This window comes from Hibiscus syriacus, unplaced genomic scaffold (assembly GCF_006381635.1).
Source record: "Hibiscus syriacus cultivar Baekdansim isolate YM2019G1 unplaced genomic scaffold, ASM638163v2 tig00110694_pilon, whole genome shotgun sequence".
In the NCBI taxonomy this organism is placed as follows: Eukaryota; Viridiplantae; Streptophyta; class Magnoliopsida; order Malvales; family Malvaceae; genus Hibiscus; species Hibiscus syriacus.
In genome coordinates, this window is record NW_024062828.1 from 2,365,214 (window position 1) to 2,382,508 (window position 17,295).

The window sequence follows — 17,295 nt, forward strand, 5'->3', positions numbered from 1 at the left end:
GTTTTTATTCTTTTAATACCTAAACTCTCATTTTTTTTTCAAAATTTAAGTATGATTTAGGTGCTAAACGTATTTTAGTACTTAAACTTTCAAATTTTTTCAACACTTAAATTTAAATATTAAAAATGAAACAAAAACTAAACTTTAGGTATGATTTTTAAAAAATTAACAGTTTAGATATTAAAACGGATCAAAACTAAAAGTTTAAATATTAAATACATAATTTACCCATAAAGTTAACAAATAAAATGAGGTGTTTTGAGAACTTGTTATCATTATTAATGACCTTTTACTTTTGGACAACACTCAAGAGCGACACGTGGCTGTAAATGAGCCAGAATTTGAAAATAAAGCCAATTGGAAAGCCTCAGCTTATTGGTGGAAAATTATAACAATCTCTGATTTTCTATTTCTATGTTTGTTTGTTATAATAATAATAAAAAGTTCAAATTAATGGAAAATTGAGACAGCTCAGTTGTTCCTTTACTTTCCACTCCCACCAGATCGCTTCTTCTTCTTCTTCTTCCGTATTCGTCGCTGTTATAGTTTCAGAGTTTGTTTTAGGGTGGACAAAAACAGAAGAAAAAAGGATGCCCAACTTTTACAATCAGACGAGAGCAGCTTCGTCTCTGATGAGACGCCTCAAACGAAGCCTCATCAATCCAACTGCTCTCGCTCGCCCTAGATGTTTCACCACCACCGAGGGCCACCGCCCCACCCTTGTCCACAAGCGAAGCCTTGACATCCTTCACGATCCTTGGTTCAACAAGGTATTACTTCTTTTCCCACTTCAAATACTACCTCCCTGATTTTGGACTTTTCCTCAATATCTATCATTCCACCTTCTCTTCTTCGTTTAGCTTCAATGTTTCATTCTGAATATTTAATGTTAGGGAACCGCATTTTCCATGACGGAGCGAGATCGCCTGGATCTTCGTGGGCTGCTTCCTCCTAATGTAATGTCTTCCGAGCAGCAAATCGAGCGCTTCAGTAAGTTTTTTTAATTGATCTGACAAATCTATTCATCTATGGTAGATAGATATTTGAATCTTCATGGTTTTCATTTCTTTTGCCTTTTAATTGATTAACTACCAGTGGTTGATTTAAAGAGGCTTGAAGTTCAAGCTAGAGATGGACCATCTGACCCAAATGCTCTTGCCAAGTGGCGGATTCTTAATCGCTTGCATGATAGAAATGAGACTATGTACTATAAGGTACAGTTCATTCCATCTGCTTTATTTGGATCTCTGTAATGTTTTTCAAGCTACTTTTTAAGTTTCCCCTTCCATTAATGATATCGTCCTTGTAATAGTTGATCGTAGCACCTATTTGCATACAACAATATGTCGTGGTTTGAGCTTAGGGTATGTAGTAAACTCCTTTTCTAATGACAACTGCTTACCAGTTACCAGTTACCACCAGAACGTCATTTTCATCTACTTGATGCTGCCGTAACACATTTTCTTATCTCAAACAAATTTGATTAACAAGACTGTAATGAACTACTTGGCTATGCAACATCCTCGGGGAGAATTCAGTCAAATATCTATCAAAATAATTATTTTCTTAGCTTCTCTGTTCTGTTTTTCTCTGACCTCATGTTGCTCCCTTTTTTTAAAAAAAATGGAATGACTCCTTTATCTTGTCCCGTTAATTATTTCACTTTCTGTTGCACTATATACCATGTTCCATATGATAACATCCATCTTTCCAACAGTCTTACATGAAATTAGCTTAAATATGTATCAAGAGAAAGTATTACCATAACACACTGTTAGCGAATTTGCATGTGTATATAATTTCCTGGACACATCTTATATATGTATTCTGCCTTGATGATATTGCTGAAATGTATTTTATTTTGACTTTGGCAGGTTTTAATTGCCAACATTGAGGAATATGCTCCTATTGTTTATACACCAACTGTTGGTCTTGTTTGCCAGAACTATAGTGGTCTGTTTAGAAGGCCTCGAGGAATGTACTTTAGTGCAGAAGATCGCGGAGAAATGATGTCTATGGTTTACAACTGGCCTGCTGATCAGGTATGAATTACCCATAATAATGCTGTGAATATTGGAACGTCTTTCTTAGTTGAATTGATCCCAATTGTGGACCTATGTCCTTGATAGCAGTGCAGCCCTACCTGCTGTTAACATGAGATAATTTTCTATGACTTGCAAACTTTTGTCCTATGCTTCAATACTATTTTGGCTTATTATTTTCTCTTCTTTTTCTCCTTTTGCACACTACTAATGATCTTTTTGCCTTTTCCTATATAGCCTTTGTTTCTTTGTAAGTTGGACTGCCAGATGACTTTAGTGGGTGATTTCTCAAGAATTTAAATGTTTTAACCCGCTCTTAGATTTTGGACTTTGGGCTTGTTCTTTGCATAAATTAGTTTTTGACTCGGTGGTTGCCTCATTCAATTACCTACTTCAGTTTCCAGCAACATGGTTATTTGCCTTTGTAGAGTAACAAGATAGTGTCGGGTTCTTCTCTCATTTCAGATCTGTTTAGTTTGTAACTTTTATAAATTTTGATATCAGAATTTCAGAAATAGTTTGGTTTTGTCTATGATTAATGTGCTTGAAAATGTGTTACCTTTACAGCTTGATGTTAAAATTAAATAACAATGGAAATAGAAGAATTTTAATTTTTACTTGTATTTCATTGACAATAAAAAACAGGCTTTTATAGCCTACGAGAGTGTTAAAATATTTTTTAATATTGGCATAAACTAGGAAATTCTAAATCATAAAGAAATCAGAATTGATTTCAGTATTTACAAGTTGCATTGACTTTGTAATTTTAGGAAATTTTCTTTAATCCATTGCCAAATTTTTAGGGGTACGTCTTCTTAAAAATCTGGGTCAAAAAATCTGTCATATTTTGTCAACATTGGACAAATTTTCACTTTATTTATTTAGATTTTATTGAGTACAGGTTGATATGATTGTTGTCACGGATGGAAGCAGAATATTGGGTCTTGGAGACCTTGGAGTTCAGGGAATTGGCATTGCTATAGGGAAGCTGGATTTGTATGTTGCTGCTGCTGGTATCAATCCTCAGAGGGTATATTATTCTTATCTTGTATTAAAAGTATGCTAGATATTTTATTATTTGTGTTTATAAATTCAAAGTGTAACTCTTTGCATAAGCAATTTACAATTATCTAAGTAAATTTTACTTAATAATTAAAGAAAAAAATGATTATCTATCTTAATGTCTGAATTCTTCTTCATTTTTTTTGTTGATAAATCCTAAATCTAATCCTAATCATACCTAGAGGGGAGGAGAAGGGGGAACTTTAGAGGAAGGAAGGGGAGTGCTCCTAGTGGGTCTAGAACCCATGACCTAAAGGAATATGAGGGAAAAAAATATGAGCAGCTTGGCCAATCGGCCAAATGTGCTTGCTCGTTTGCATTCTAATGTTGAAACATTAGAATAAGGATTTGTGGGATAACATTGATAAATGTTCACGTTCATGATCTATATCCATTTTCTTTTTATCTTTTTAGTGGTGAATCATTTTGTTTGCTTTTTATTGACTTAAGATTACTGTAGAAATAGTAGGAAGAGAATACTTAAAACATTATAATTTATGGTCAATGATTTTTGAAACCATAGGAACCAGATCAGAAGTAACACCAGGTCTTGTATCAGCCGTAATAACTTAAAACAAAGCATGAACAATATATCCAAATCAACATTATGGGTGTATATACAAGTATAAAGGTCCTATACTATGTAAAAGTAATCTCCTCCATTAACCATGTAATATCATACATTAAATACAATAGATACCAACCCTAATATTTTTAGCCTATAATTATGTAACAATTACCTTTGCTTTCTAGAAATGAATATTATAGAGTGAGAACTTATTACTTGATTTTTATCGTTTGTGGACTCCCAGCAAATCTCAATTGCTTATTTTTTTTTCTTCCTATTTTCAACCACTAACCTTATAAAAGGGTAATGCTAATGTTTCTGGTCTTTCTCAGCTTGAATAATTATTGGGAGTGTTACAATCTTTCCTTTATTTCTCTCTTGCATTAGGTACTTCCTGTCATGATTGATGTTGGGACTAACAATGAGAAGTTGATCAAAGATCCCTTATGTAAGCTTTTCATCAGGAATAACCTTTTTTTTAAGTGGTTGGTAGTGTTACATTGTAAATTTTGTTAAAACGGTGCTATATCAAGAAAGGAAATTTCTTATCTATGTCTGGTAGAACATGCATGTTAGTGTAGGTATGACATTTGCACTCAACCATCATTGGTCCCTTGCTGGTGTTAGCTTTATGTGCTTGTGTGGTATTTTGGATATCATATGGGGATCGTACATGTAAAATACAGGCTTATGGATGCAATGATGCATATAAGATTAGTTAGAACTCCTGAGCTAACCTTTTGATCTATCAAACATGATCTTTAGAGAAATTATGAAGCTTTGACTTCTTCTCATTATGCTTATAGTATCTGGCCTTACTAGCACTAGCCCAATTTTGTTAGATTGTTGTCTTTTACATGCATGCTTTGAGTTAATTTTATGGTCTTAAAAAGGATGGTGATGACAATTTTTTTCCATAGACTTGGGGCTTCAACAACACCGCCTTGATGGTGATGAGTATATTGCTGTGATTGATGAATTCATGGAGGCTGTTTTTACTCGTTGGCCACATGTGATTGTGCAGGTAAGTGGTATGTCTATTTTGTTAAAGTAATTTTGTCTGTGTAGAAATCAGAGTAATTCTCTGTAATTTCTTATTCTTTTCAATATGACAGATTACGTATTTATATACAAAATATCTCTCTAAAGTAGGAAACTCTAAGAAAAGAAAAATAATAATCCTAGGATATGATCCCTTAAAATAAGGGATTGTAGAAATCTATTTACAAAATCATATTTCTATAGGAATGGTAACAAATCATATCTCTATAGGAATGGTAATAAATCATCTCTATAATTCCTACACTCCCCCTCAAGCTGGAGAATATACATTGTATAATCCCAGCTTGAAAAGGAATTTATTGAAAACAGGCTTTGGCAAAGCCTTAGTAAGAATGTCTGCAACTTGTTCTTCTGAAGGAATGTATGAAAGTGTGGCTGTCTTTTTGTTAACTTGATCAGCAATAAAATGCCTATCAATCTCAACATGCTTTGTCCGATCATGTTGAACTGGGTTCTTGGCAATTTGAATTGTAGATTGATTATCACACAAAACTTCAAAGTGATACTCTTGATTAGTGACAAGTTCTTTCAGTAGTTTAAGTAGCCAAATTCCTTCGCATATTCCCAATGCTAGTGCTCTAAATTCAGCTTCAACACTATTTCTTGAAACGACATATTGTTTCTTACTTCTCCAAGTTATAAGGTTTCCCCAAACAAAGGTGCAGTAGCCACTAGTGAATCTCTTTTCAGTAAGGTCTCCGGCCCAACTAGAATCTGTAAAGATCTTAACAATTCTGTCTTGTGTCTTCTTAAACATTAAACTGTGTCCTGGAGTTTTCTTCAAGTACTTGAGAATTTTATTTGCTACTGCCATATGCTCTTCAGTAGGATTAGTCATGTGTTGACTTATCACATTTACAGGAAATGCTATATCTGGCCTTGTCAAGGATAAATAAATTAGTTTCCCAACTAATCTTTGAAATTTCTTTGTCTACCAAGGACTCATCTTCTTTGTTAAATTTCAAGCTTGCTTCCATTGGTGTATCAATCGGCTTACAACCAAGAAAACCAGTTTCTTTGAGTAAATCAAGTACATATTTTCTTTGGTTGATCACAAGTCTTTCTTTTGACCTTGCCACCTCCATTCCTAGGAAATACCTTAGCTTTCCCAAGTCCTTGGTTTCGAATTCCTTATTTAACAACTTCTTCAAATTGCAAATCTCTTCTTCATCGTCTCCGGTAAGATTTATGTCATCCACTTACACAATAAGGATAGCTTTCTTATTTGTAGAAGTTACCTTGATGAAAAGAGTGCGATCGGCGAGGGATTGCTTATAGCCGTTTTTTAGGATGACTTTAGTGAACCTCTCGAACCAAGCTCTGGGTGATTGTTTTAACCCGTATAGAGACTTGTTGAGTTTGCACACCTTGTTACTTCCTTCAACAGACTTTAAGCCAGGTGGCAACTTCATATAGACTTCTTCTTCTAGCTTGCTATTAAGAAAAGCGTTTTTTACATCAAGTTGGTGTAATTTCCAATCGCAATTTACAGCCAAACTTAGGAGTACTCGAACAGTATTCAGCTTCGCCACAGGTGCAAAAGTTTCTGTGAAATCTATCCCATATGTTTATGTAAAGCCTCTGGCCACTAGTCTCGTTTTGTATCGTTGGATGCTACCATTTGAGTTATACTTTACAGTAAAGATCCATTTACAGCCAACAGTCTTTTTTCCTTGAGGAAGGTCCGTAACAGTCCAAGTAGCATTTTTCTCCAGTGCACAAATTTCCTCTTCAACAGCCCTTCTCCATTTTGAATCCTTTAGAGCTTCAGCTATGCTTGTGAGAACATGTTCTTTATCCAAGTTTGCTGTAAATGCTTGAAAAGACGGCATCAATGAATTACAACCAACAAATTTTTCAATAGGATGCTTGGTGCACTGTCTAACCCCTTTTCTAATAGCAATAGGGAAGTCATCTAGAGTAGGGAAAGTGGACTTACTGATTTATTCTTCTATTTCGACAGCTGGACCCAAATCCAATTCTCGGCAAGCATCAGATTGCAAAACAGCCTCAGGAATATGTTTTCTTTTCCTTGTATGGAAACGGAGTTGTTTGATTGGTGTTGTTTGTGGAATATTTTGAATGGGAGTAGTTGTATTTTCAATAAGGGTATTTAAAGTGGGTATGGGTGAAGTAGTGATAGGTACTACCGGTAGATCAATGGGAGTAGTTACAGGTGACAAATCTGTAGGTAAGGACAAAATTGGTGGCAATTCTGAAGGTTGATAATGAAGAGTAGGAGGAGATACCTGATGCGGCTGAAAATCCTTCCATGTCTTCCCCTGAATTTCAGCCTGAGTGAAATAGGGATCTTGCTCATAAAATGTTATATCCATAGTGGTAAAAAATCGTTTTGAAGGAGGATGATAACATTTATAACCCTTCTTAAGTGAAAAATACCCAACCAGTACATACTTTAATGATTTAGGATCTAACTTGGACTTATTAGGAGCAATGTTTTGGATAAAAACAGTACAACCAAATATTTTAAGTGGAAGAATGGAGGAGATAGGTTTAAAATAGGGAAAGTATTGCAAAAATATAGAAAGAGGTGTTTGAAATTGTAAAACCTTACTAGGCATTCGATTGATTAAATATGTGGCATTAATAAGGCTTCCCCCCACAAATATTTTGGAACATTAGTGGTAAATAGAAGAGAACGAGTAACTTCAAGGAGATGTCTATTTTTTCTTTCGGTAATACTGTTTTGTTGTGGGGTGTCAACACAAGAACTAATCTGAACTATGCTCTTTTCCCTGAAAAACGCACCCAAAGACTTAGCAAAAAATTCACTGCCATTATCAGATTTAAAGAGCTGAATTTTAGACCCAAATTGAGTAGAACCATGTTATAAAATTGGGTAAAACACCTGTAGTTTCAGATTTATCTTTTAGCAAATAAGTCCAAGTTATTCTACTGTGATCATCAATGAAAGTGATAAACCACTTATAATTATCAGCATTCTTCACCCGAGAAGGACCCCAAATATCACTGTGGATCAAAGCAAAAGGGTGAGAAGGCTTATATATAGAAGGAGAATAAGTTGATTTAGTATGTTTGGCAAGAGGACAAACTTTGCAAGAAAAAGAATTTGGCCTTTTATGAATGAATAGAGCAGGAAAAACTTTTGCAAGATAGTGAAAACTAGGATGACCTAAACGATAGTACCATAACATAACATTATCAAATTTTTCTAAAGCGGTGAAAGATTTATTTCGGCTTTAGTAGAGGCAGGAAGAATGTAGAGACCATTCTGCAAGCTGGCCTTACCAATCATCTTCTTCGAGTTCAGTGCCTACAAAGTACAATCAATATCATTAAAAATTACAGAGCAGTGCAAGTCGGTGGAAAGTTTACTAACGGAAACGAGATTGCAAGCTAGATTTAACACGAAGAGGACATTTTTAAGTACAATCTGGTCATTGGAAATAACAATGGCATGTCCTATTTTGCACAAAGAATCATCAACCGTTTTGACAGCTTTACCAAAGTTTAGAAAAAAATTGCAAAACAAATCCTTATTACCAGTCATATGATCCGTAGCACTAGAATTGAGGATCCAATTAGGGGACGACTGAGAGGAGAAAAAAACTGTAGCATGAGGTTTACCTTCTGGTTCTTTCATGACCAGATTACCTTCTGATTGAGCAGCAGAACCAAAAAAATTTTCTGGATTTGAAGTGATCTTCGGAGTAGGAGAAGTTGTGGACATCATCTAGGTTGGAAAGAAACCGTAACCTAAGCTCTGATACCATGTAGAAATCAGAGTAATTCTCTGTAATTTCTTATTCTTTTCAATATGACAGATTACATTTTTATATACAAAATATCTCTCTAAAGTAGGAAACTCTAAGAAAGAAAAAATAATAATCCTATGATATAATCCCTTAAAATAAGGGATTGTAGAAATCTATTTACAAATCATATCTCTATAGGAATTGTAACAAATCATCTTTATAATTCCTACAGTCTAGAATAGAATGGCAGTATCTTTACGTAAGAGATATGACAGCACTGGTAGATGGATATGTCTATCTTGATAACAAAATCTTCTTTTGAATTAAATTGGGTTTCTGCAGTTTGAAGATTTCCAGAGCAAGTGGGCCTTCAAGTTGTTGCAGCGTTACAGAAATACACACAGGATGTTCAATGATGATGTTCAGGTAATTGATATTTTTAGACAGTCCAACCCTTGAGCCTTTGCTTGTTTTGTTAGTGCAAAACATTCCATTTGTTTCTTTGGATCTCATATTTTAAGTTATGTATACATTGAATTCTTTTATTGTTGCTGAACCTTTATTTATTTATTTGCAAATCATATTTTTTAACCAACCATGTCTTTCAAACTTCTATTTGGTTTTACTTACATATATTTTTTTGCCTTCACATTTTTATCTTTATTTTCTATGAATTTCCTTTGCAGGGAACAGCTGGGGTTGCAATTGCTGGTCTTCTTGGAGCTGTAAGAGCACAGGGAAGGCCAATGATTGACTTTCCTAAGCAAAAGATTGTTGTTGCTGGTGCTGGAAGGTTAGTTTTCTAGCCTATCCTGTAAGGTATAGTTGTGGATTATCATAATATTGATATTACAAAAGAAATTAAATGATCTATAATAACTATATTATTCCTTAATGTGGGTGGTCCTTTGTGGTGCTTAAACTTTTTTCTTTGGGAACCTGAAGTATTATGGACTTGATGGTTATTCTCTAATAATTATTTTTCCGATTTGAAAAGTGAAATTCATCTCTTATGAACTGTGATTGGATATAGAACTCCCCACGTCTGTGAAGAAAAATAAAGAAGTGATTCCACAAGTGGAAATGAGATACTAGTTTTTTATTGGGTTTATTATTTTTCTTACTTTATGTGGATGTTCTATGCTGTTAATACTCAGCTAGTCTATCATTTGTTTTCCTGTAGTTGGACATCCTCTCATTCTATCTGATATTTCATAAACTTGTTGAAACTTCTGATTGATATGTTTGCTATTTCTGCTTGTCTTTTTAGCATTTTCTGTGAAAAATAATTGGAAGGCCCTGCATGCTAATGGGAAACATCTGAACTTGTTTGCATAACCTTTATACTACTGCAGTGCAGGGATTGGGGTTGTCAATGCTGCGAGGAAAACAATGGCCAGGATGTTAGGAAATAGCGAGACAGCTTTTGATAGTGCAAAGAGACAATTCTGGTCTTAGAAACTCTGGATTTCAGCCAGCGAGGTGCGCTTACTAGGACTATTTGTTGCTTTCAACATTACATATAGTTTTTCATCAAAGAATTTTTCTAGAAATTGGGGCTATCATAAGTAGACTAAAAGATTGCTCAAGTAACTATTTTGATTTATTTCTTGTAATCAATGTCACAACGTTTCATGTGGTGCCAAATGCTAAAATCACCTTTTGGTCCCATCAGTTTCATTTATATCTATGCATTACAAAACTAATTGATGTCATTTTTACATTTGTGCGGCTCTGGTTTCATTCTTGTTAGAATATGATGGTTTAATGCTACCTTTGCATATTTATCTTCCACTAGTGACACCAATTTGCATTAGATATACATTCTAACACAATGTTTTGTTTAATCCAGGGTCTTATCACTGAAGAACGAGAAAATATTGATCCAGATGCCCTGCCATTTGCAAGGAGAATCAACGAGGCTGGCCGTCAAGGATTAAGAGAGGGTGCAGGTCTTGCAGAAGTGGTTTGTAAAATGCTAGCACAGAAACATTTTTTCAGCTCTTTATATAGATTACACATTGAATAAAGTAGTCCTGTTGGAATGACTTGTACTTCATTATGGTCCCATTTCCCTCTGTTATTACTTCTGAGATATGTTATCTGATACATTGTCAAGTCTCTGTATTTCTTTCACAATTAAAACCTTCCTTTAATCTGGCTAAACAGGTGCGGCAAGTACAGCCAGATGTGCTTCTTGGGTTGTCTGGAGTTGGAGGATTGTTCTCCAAAGAGGTAAAATTGAATTTTACATATTAGGTGACAAGCAGAAGATTTGTTTTTGCTAGTGTGACAATTACGATATATATGTTTACTGTTTAGACATCATTTATTAATTTCCAAATTACCAAATCTAAGTCTTTATTTGTTTACAATTTAACACTGCTTCATATCCCGAAGCAGTCTTGTCAAGGCATGCGCCTAGGAGTACCTGCGCTTTGCATCTTTGCATTTTACAACAAAAGCGTCTCAGACTCTCTTTCAGGCTTTGTCCATTTGCTCAGGCGCATGCCTAGTGCGCCTAGGCACGCCTTTTCGCAAGGTGACAGGCATAAAAAAACCCACCTGATAGAATTTCTATTTAATGTTTCACTTTTTTCTTTCATTTGATATATATTCTAGAGTCCACTTTAGAAGTTATTATATTCTTAGGCTTTATATATATATATATATATATATACACACACAAAAACTTTCAGTATACATATTGCGCTTTACTTAGGCTAGTGCTTTTTTTGTTCCTAGTGCCTGAGGCAATGTAAGGGTTTAAGCACCTAGAGTGCGCCTGGCACCCATGACAACGTTGTCCTGAAGTCCAGTGAAAATTTTTAGACAAATTTGTTTCCTAGAATCTATGCATTTCATTACGTTCGAGCTAAATCCTTTTGCCTGTATTTTTGCAAAGTATTTAAAGTGCATTTTATGTTTTAGGTTTTAGAGGCTCTTAAAGGTTCAACCTCAACTAAACCAGCTATCTTTGCAATGTCAAACCCTACAAAAAATGGTTCGTTTTTCTAAAATATTTGGGGACATAAAATTTAGGTCCATTAATATTTGTACTGAGATTTGTCATGGACTTTTTTGCCCTTGTTAACAGCTGAGTGCACCCCGGAGGAAGCTTTCAAAATTGTAGGCGACAACATTATATTTGCAAGTGGAAGTCCATTTAGAGATGTTGATCTTGGTATGTGCCGAGCCTATCTTGTTAAACATTGTCCACATAACAATTCTTTAAATTTTTGTTGTCCTCTGCCAATTTGCCATGTGGGGGCTCTGTGTGTAAAAAATGCTTAAATTTGTATGATTTATAGCATCTTATTATACAAGGTCCTCATTTATTGCCTGATATTCTGTAGCATCTTTTATAAAAGTTCCAAACAGAAAAAGCGTTCCCCATTTTTCTCATTTGAGAGTGAAAAGTTTACTTATTGTAAGTCATGAACAATTTAGGAAATGGTCGTATTGGGCATTGCAACCAAGGAAACAACATGTATCTCTTTCCAGGGTCAGTTTTTTTATTCAATTCACAATGGTTTCTTTTTTACTTTGTGATTCTCTAATTCATCATTTATAGTTCTTTACCTGTCTTTTCTGTAGTATTGGCCTCGGAACTCTTCTATCTGGTGCTAGGCTCATTTCGGATGGCATGCTACAGGCTGCAGCAGAACGGTGTGGTTCATTTTCTGTTTTGTTTTTCATCAATATTTTTAGGAATGCTTCATAATTTTTCACCTGTCAAGACTGTTAGGAGCTTATGTTGAAGATCTCTGGAAGAATTTTTACCCATTACTAGTATATATGAAATTTAGGTAGATTACGAGTATGCAAAGGGATAAAGTCGGTGACAGTGACCGCATCTCCATTCACTCTGTGAGCCACTTCAGTTTATTCTTCTAGAAAATTAGGGATTAGGAGGATCTGTTTGCTGTACCTTTCTAGAGGCATTTTGTGAGTAACTTGTGGATTAATTAAGTCTTAATAAGTGTAATATATTATTAACTTACTAAAATGTTGTCAGTTGTTCCAAGTGGGATGCTAGAAGCTGTTTGATAATAATAATGATGATAAAGGTACCGAGTTGGATACCGACTCACGTTATCTTAAATTGACAATTGCAGTCTAGCTGCCTACATGACGGAAGAAGAAGTTCTCAAGGGCACGATATTCCCTCCAATATCGAAGTAAGTTATGCCTTAATATATATGGGCTAGATCTCTTACACAATGTAAAACTCTTTAGTTTTACATAGATTTAGGATCATTAGACGAGTGAAAATAGATGATTGAGATTGACTCCTTATTTTTTTTCAGTGAATATATTCTTATTTTCTACTGTTGATCTCAACCATCTATTTTCACTCATTCAAAGGTCTTAAATCTGTGTATAACTAAAATAATTTTATATTGTGTAATATAATCATATCTCACTCTCTCTATATATTGTTTCTTTTACCTGGAAAATGAAGTTGAACCAAGTCTTTTGAAATTGTTTATTTGTTTGTTTGTAGGATAAGAGACATAACAAAGGAGGTAGCAGCGGCTGTGGTGCAGGAAGCTGTGGAAGAGGATCTGGCCGAAGGATATCGTGACATCGATGCTAGAGAGCTCAAAAAGATATGCGAGGACCAGGTAAAATGACTTTTTGACCTATAAAAGTTGGTGGTGTTGTGTTTCAAACGCATGAATTGTAAGAATGAGATGCATGTAATGTAACGGTGCAGGAGGATGTTCTAGAATATGTGCAGAACAACATGTGGAGCCCAGAATATCCAACTCTAGTTTACAAGAAGGATTAGGTACGTGGTGGTTACGATATATAATTTTATTTGAAATCAAAACCCCAAATGGAAAGAAACAGTGGATTTTGATCTTTCTTTGTCTTTGGTCCCAGACAAGACATCAGATATCAGGGGCATAATTGCACAATTGTTGAATTTCTGGAAGGAAATTGGGTTAATAATATGCTTTGCCTTTATTTATTATATATGTGGAATGTAACATTGGAAGGACCAAACAATAAATAATCTCATATTTTCCTTTCTTAGATAAACTACTTATGATTAGGTTCAATCCATGATCAACTGAAACTGACTACTTTGTTTTGTCATGTCTTGATAAGGTTGAAAATGTTATCCAAAAATGTAGATAACGTCAATTCTTACTCCCAACAAAACATAAACTGTAACAAACAAAACAATTGTTCTCCTCCCCATTTTGCGATCACTATTGCATTTCTATTGATTTAACAAATGAAATTAATTAAGCATAATGTAAAAATTAACCCCAATATTTATCAAAATGATTATTTTGCCCCTCTATTTTTTGTTTTAACATTTTGGCCCCTAACATTTCATTTTAAGGCAAAAAGACCCTTAACATTTGACGGAATAATCATTTGTCTCTTATTCTCTTTTTTAGGGCATTTTAGCCCTTAACGTTTCATTTTAGGTTAAAAAATGCTCCTATTTTGTAGCGTTAATCGTGTGTTAACTAATAGCTTTCATCTATAGGGGGAGTTTTTTGCCTCAAAGTGAAATGTTAGGAGGTTAAATTGTTCCAAAAGAAAGGATAGGGCTAAAATGACTATTTTAGTTAATATTATTGGCTACTTTTGGCATTATGCCATTTAATTAACCCATTAAGTCATCTTAGTAATAAAAGTGAGTGTTGTTTTTCTTTGAAGTTTCAGATTTGATATATATTATCTTGTAATCATCTCAAACAAATGAAATTAATCGTATTTGTATGTATGTATGTATGTATGTATGTAGCATCTCTTTCATCCCAGCCCTTAAAAATGATAAGTATAACGTGTAAGTTGAAATTTGGTAATCCAAAGCCAAAGCAGTGTTGCAGTTGGTACACCTGTTTTCTACCCCAAGAAATGAGGTTCATTATTTGGGCTGCGTGGTTTCCACTCTCTGCTAAAACATTGGTTGCTTCAATCCACCTTCATGTTAAATCAACAAGGCAAGATTTAATTAACCACTTCTGTAAAATAAACCAAACCAATCCAAACCAAACCCTAAACCTATTCAATGTATTCATTCCATACTTTAGATTGCTAATTAATTATATTCCCAGAAAGAAACAAGCGAAGGCGTGCGTGCGTGCAAAAAAAGTATGCAAATCTTGCAAAAAAAAAGTATAATTAGTGTAGTTTAATAATGTGTGTGTGTGTGTGGCTTGAACGCCACCTATAAGTATGCAAATCTTGCAAAAAAAAAGTATAATTAGTGTAGTTTAATAATGTGTGTGTGTGTGTGTTATGCTTGAACGCCACCTATAAGTATGCAAATCTTGCAAAAAAAGTATAATTAGTGTAGTTTAATAATGTTGTGGGTGGATGAGTCCAACATGAGAAATATTCAAATAGGGAGATAGAAACAGAGAGAGGGGATTAAGCATTGATCAGATTTTCCACCAAGGCAGGCAATAGGCATGACAACTGAGTTGGAACTGAGTAGCGAGATAGGCAATTGGTTGGCTTGTACGAGTAGCTGCTGCAAGAATACCCTTGTTCTCACCACCACCTTGGTCTTCTTCTTCGCCGTTCTTCGTTGCATGAAGCTTATAATTGTATTGCTCAACTCCAACTTCAATGCGTTCTTCACCTTCCCTTACAGATACTATCCCACAACAGCAAAGGTTGCAGGTGAAGGTGCAGGTGAAAATGTGCCCTATTGTTGTGTATGTCTATACGAAGCCGAAGAAGGCGAGATGCTCCGGCGGCTTCCCAGGTGCAACCATTGCTTCCATGTCGATTGCATCGATGTGTGGTTTCAGTATCGATCCACTTGCCCTCTTTGCAGAAATGAGGTCTACATTGGCCTGCACCGTCCACACAATCAACTCCTTGCCTTTTTGCTCAATCTTTTTAGGAAAATTCATCACTAGGACCTCATCTCTTCTTTATTTATTTTGAGAAGCCTCTTCCAGCTTGGTTTAATTTAATTTTCTCAATGTCTCCCAAGTCCTAACACACGATTCTTCAGTGGTACATTCATTTATCTTTAATAAAATGATCAGTTTAGTATTCATTTTTCTTTCTGCTGATCATATGTTGCTGGAAATTGCAGTGTGGAACATTTTCTATGCAATACAAATAGAACAGAGTATACATCTTTGAATTCTTTGCCGTAGAAAGTTTTATCATAAAACAAAGGGTACCAGCAATCAGTTGATCTAATAGGATGAGACACTAGATCCCTTAACAAAGGTCAGGTTTAAATCTTAACGTTTGTGAATTGAGTAAATTGGGCTGGGAAGGTCACCCTCGCCTCTGCAATACTCGCGCCCCCAACTCTAGGTGATAAGCATCCCGATCGAGATTAATCAATCAATAGACCAAATATAGATGATTATACCCAAAAAAAAAAAATAGGGGTGCATGAAGCATTCAACTTTATCTTTTTTTTAAAAAACAAAATCAATTATACTTTCACTTTATTTATCCAATTTGGTTCTCCAATAGATAAATTAAATTAACTAAATCTTTCAACTAAAAAATTAAATTAATTAAGTCATTTGATCTATTTTCATTGTTAATTCTTAACAGTTTTTCTAAGATATGTCTACAGCGTGGAATTTACAATTTCTTTTAAAGAAAATTTCAAAATATTATTAAGATTTTAAAACAATTATAAAAAATTAAAATTTTTAATTGAAATTAATATATTCTTGGAAATGACCCCTGACTATACGTGATATAACATGTAACGCCAAATGATTTACAAAAATATTAATTACACTTAACTATTAATATTAATCAAGAGATGACTATCCAACTCAGTTGGTAGAGTACAAGGTTCTTAACCTTGAGGTCGTGGGATCGAGTTTCACGGAGGGTATTTCATAATTCGGAGATCTTTTACGGAAGTTGTTCTCAACATGGTGTTGGGGACAGTCTATTATCTTACCTCCCCTTACCCCTTACATATGGGAACAAGGGACATCCATTTATTTTATTAATATTTATCAAATGAGTGAATTAATAAAAATCTTTTCCGGGAGATTCATCCACTAAAGTCATGTATGCAATACAGATTGATTGAGATTAATCAAGACAAAATCATGAGGAATCGAAAGGGTAACAAAAAAAAAAAGGTATAAGAGATTTATCTTGATGAAAAAAATAGCCATATTTATGAGGAGTCAAACAGTAACTGAGATTTGATAGACAAATGGTAATCAGGATGGATTGGAGATTCTAAATTCTTGTATTTTCTATTTATTTTCTATTGATAATTTATTTTTTTCCAATAAAATTTTATTATTCACTTTTCTAACATAAAATTACGTGTCCGTCCTAAACAAATTCAATGGAAGGGTGGGGTTTAAGAAAGTAAAAGAGGCATTGCTTAGTGCACGTAGTTTTAATGTGTGATTCTACAGGGTATATTCCAACCAACCCACTATGGTTTGAGTGGGAAGTGGAGGCAACTAGAGCCACAATTTCAAAGAGAATCTACACATTGAGCACGACTGTTAACCACTAACACATGGTTGCTTCCTGAATATGCATATTTGTCTTCGATCGGTAATATATAATCAATTAAGCCAGAGTTAATGCTGCGGTAGGCAACCAACAACTGTTCTTTTGGTTGAATTGTCATACACTGCTTCAACCTCACCCACCCCCACATTTGAATTATGCATTGGATCCACACAATTAGTGGTGCCCTCACCCCTTAAATTATGCACATCTCAAGTGTTAATTTGCTGGCTTAATTGGTGTTTATAGGATGCTTTCTTATATTCATATTCATTATATTTCAAACTACTAGGAACGATTTTGACAGACCAACAGTACCGGAGATTATAAC

General features: G+C 34.6%; 1 pseudogene; it reads left to right on the plus strand.

The window, feature by feature from the left end:
* The first annotated feature begins 467 nt into the window (after positions 1-467).
* On the plus strand, positions 468-13,454 carry LOC120138494 (annotated as a pseudogene).
* The last annotated feature ends 3,841 nt before the right edge of the window (positions 13,455-17,295 follow it).